This window comes from Oncorhynchus kisutch, linkage group LG5, assembly GCF_002021735.2.
Source record: "Oncorhynchus kisutch isolate 150728-3 linkage group LG5, Okis_V2, whole genome shotgun sequence".
In the NCBI taxonomy this organism is placed as follows: domain Eukaryota; kingdom Metazoa; phylum Chordata; class Actinopteri; order Salmoniformes; family Salmonidae; genus Oncorhynchus; species Oncorhynchus kisutch.
The window spans coordinates 51,375,116-51,378,706 of record NC_034178.2 but is presented as its reverse complement, the minus strand read 5'-3'; positions in this window follow the sequence as shown (position 1 = coordinate 51,378,706).

Genomic DNA, 3,591 nt, shown 5'->3' with positions numbered 1-3,591 from the left:
TCAGCCAAGTAAACCGATTTCATGAAGCTCCAGGCGAACAGTTCTTGTGCTGACGTTGCTTCCAGAGGCAGTTTGGAACTCAGTAGTGAGTGTTGCAACCGAGGACAGAGGGTTTTTACGTGCTACGCACTTCAGCACTCAGTGGTCCCGTTTTGTGAGGTTGTTTGACCTACGACTTTGCGACTGAGCCATTGTTGCTCCTAGACGTTTCCACTTCACAATGTCAGCACTTACAGTTGACTGGGGCAGCTCTAGCAGGGCAGAAATTTGAAGGACTGACTTGTTAGAAAGGTGGCATCCTATTCTGGTGCCATGTTGAAAGTCACTGAGTTCTTCAGTAAGGCCATTCTACTGCCAATGTTTGTCTATGGAAATTGCATGGCTTTGTGCTCGATTTGTGAATGGCTGATATAGCCAAATCCACTAATTTGACTATACTTGACTATACACATACTTTTGTATATATAGTGTATATTATATAGTGTATATTATAATACATTTTAAAGAAGCTGGTAAATTCCTACCGTTGCTTCAGTGACCTCCATCCTCCTGTCCATCACTCCTGTCATTACGCACTGCACAATAGCCATGAGCACTGTCATCTGCTGAAGGTCACCCATTTTGCCAAAGTTCTACACAGGTAAAACAGCTGTAAATGTTAGGAAAGCCAAGCAAATATGAGGTTCGTAACAAACTTTGCAGGATGCTCTTGTCTTAAATACTTTGAAAACGTTCTTGAACAGATTATAAGGTACTGTACATTTGCTGCAGTTTGGTAGGTCCAGCGACCACTGTTGGCGACTGGCGAGGTATGAATTCAAGCAAAGAGTGGTGAATTTAAAGGGGTGTGGCCCTGCTGACACTACTCCTCAACCCACAACCCAAACCCTCCCCGTTTCTCAAATGGTCGTTCAGTACAGAACCGTTTTTGTTTAATTGAACGTTCCAGAAAGTAAAAACGTACTGAAAGTAAACCAGGTGATAGCGCCTTATTTGGCAATGGTCTTGTTAAGTGTAGTTTTCCAATATATTTTGCATGATGCTTCCTTGACTAGATGTTACACAAAATGAAAAAGGCAGTAAGGCACATTTCCACATATGACCAAATTCTACATTTTTGCTTACCGTTTTATACACATCTACAGTGTTTTCAGAAAGTATTCACACCCCTTGACTTTTTCAAAATGTTGTTGTGTTACAGCCTGAAATTTAAATGGATTCAACTGAAATGTCTTGGTCACTGGCTTACACACAATACCCCATAATTTCAACGTGGAATTATGTTTTTATCATAAATTGCAATTGAAAAACAAAATAAAAAGGTGAAATATGTTGAGTCAATATGAATTCAATCCCTTTGTTATGCAAGCCTAAATAAGTTCAGGAGTAAAATGTGCTTAACAAGTCACATAATAAATTGCATTTAACATGATTTTTTAAGACTACTGAAATGTAATTGTTCAGGTTTTTGGACCAATCGTGGCTTGACTGCTCCAAAGCGGATTTTTGACCACATAGATGAAATGAGACAGTGTTTTGAGTGCAATTACATGCACATTTAGACATTTCCATAGGTTGCATAGAAAATAGATTGCCTGCTAGGGTGCGTTGCCATTTAACTATCTTGTGTCGATAAAAACAGTTGGACGTAATGACGTCACACCTTTTCCCAAAAACCTAGTGTGTCTACATTTTTTTGATGTTGATGGGTTGATGTTTCCTTTACCCATTTAGGCAAATTGCGTAATAAATTGGCAACAGCAGTATGGCCTCCCACCGATCTGTTTCATGTCTCAGGTAGCCCGTGAAAGCCAGCATGGATAGAATGTAATAATTGACTAATATTTGTAATATTCTCAAAACTCGTATGCCTAACATATAGCCAAGAATCTAGGCTAGGAAAGTCAGGACAAAATGGATTTTGCAGGCAGTAGGCTAGGCATTTAGAATAAATTGTGGAGTGGCGTTTATAGTTACCTGATCACATCACGTGCCCCGCATACAATTCGGCAATCATCTATTACCTATTGTAAAAACTACATTTCCGTCATAATTTGTAGCATTAATGAAAGTTCTACAAAATAAAAATCCACCAGTCAAACGATTTTAAAAAAATCTTTATAAAATGTCTCATATCTGCCGTTTCCATTACATATGTCACAATAATATTTTGGGGGGCGGATTGCTTTTGTCAAATAAATCTGGGTCAATGGAAACCTGAATAAATCTGGGTAAATGGAAACCTGAATAAAGCTTGGTCAATGGAAACCTGAATAAATCTAGGTCAATGGAAACCTGAATAAATCTGGGGAACTGGAAACCTGAATAAAGCTTGGTCAATGGAAACCTGAATAAATCTGGGGAAATGGAAACCTGAATAAAGCTTGGTCAATGGAAACCTGAATAAATCTGGGTCAATGGAAACCTGAATAAATCTGGCTCAATGGAAACCTGAATAAATCTGGGGAAATGGAAACCTGAATAAAGCTTGGTCAATGGAAACCTGAATAAATCTGGGTCAATGGAAACCTGAATAAATCTGTCTCAATGGAAACCTGAATAAATCTGGGTCAATGGAAACCTGAATAAATCTGGGTCAATGGAAACCTGCCTATAGTGTTTGATCGTGCAGTGCTGTTTCACCTTGCTGGCATGCGCCATCTAATGCATTTCATACAGTTGCTTCATAGATCAATGTGAGTTCTCATCTCACATGGGGCAGATATAATTTTTCTCTCTCCAAATCCTTTATTTACAATATTCATCCCATGCCCACACACATCTCATTCTGAAAAGTGAAAGCATACCTGTGAGTGATCCCCCTGGTAGTAGTTGTAGGTTTTTATACAGTACCCAAAACCACTCTGTGAGTTAATTTGACCATTGGAAAAATTGTTACTGCAATGGGGGTTGGATTGAACTTTGCCCTTTATCTTCATTTTCAAGGTGATGATTAGACTATTCTTTCCAATACAATAAAACATTTCATCATGTTTTTTTTGTGTCCCATGGGGGATTTGAATATACAACACAAGTGGCAATAGATGCAATACACATAATTGTATTATCAGACCGTACCAATGGACTTCTGGTAAATATGCTTTAGTGAGCAATGTTGGGATCAGGTACAACTATGTTTACCCACCTCCAAAATGAATATTTATGAGCAATTCCCCCCATCCACAACTTCTCACCTGAATACATGTTTTGAACATTTGCTGGGCAAAGGCTGAAATTGGGGTTGTGAGAGTTACCATTTAAACATTGTATGTTTGAACTACAGACTTCTGTTGTACCATTAGATTAGTCTATTCTTCTGCATCTATAGATACCAACCATTCATCTGTGTGATTAACAGGGGCTGAACTAGAGCGGTGTTTGTGAGACAAGGACAGACCCCGAAGGGGCATGGGGCTGGGTCTTTTTACAAAAACATCTGTAGAATCCAAATGGTTTGAGCTACAAACTACAAAAAGCTATCTATGAAAAACTGAGCCTCATGTTTTTCTCTATGATGCTCACAAGCTACACAAGAGTCGTTACAAGGTAAGGAGTTCTTCTACATAGAAGTGCATAGAAAATCCCTTGACA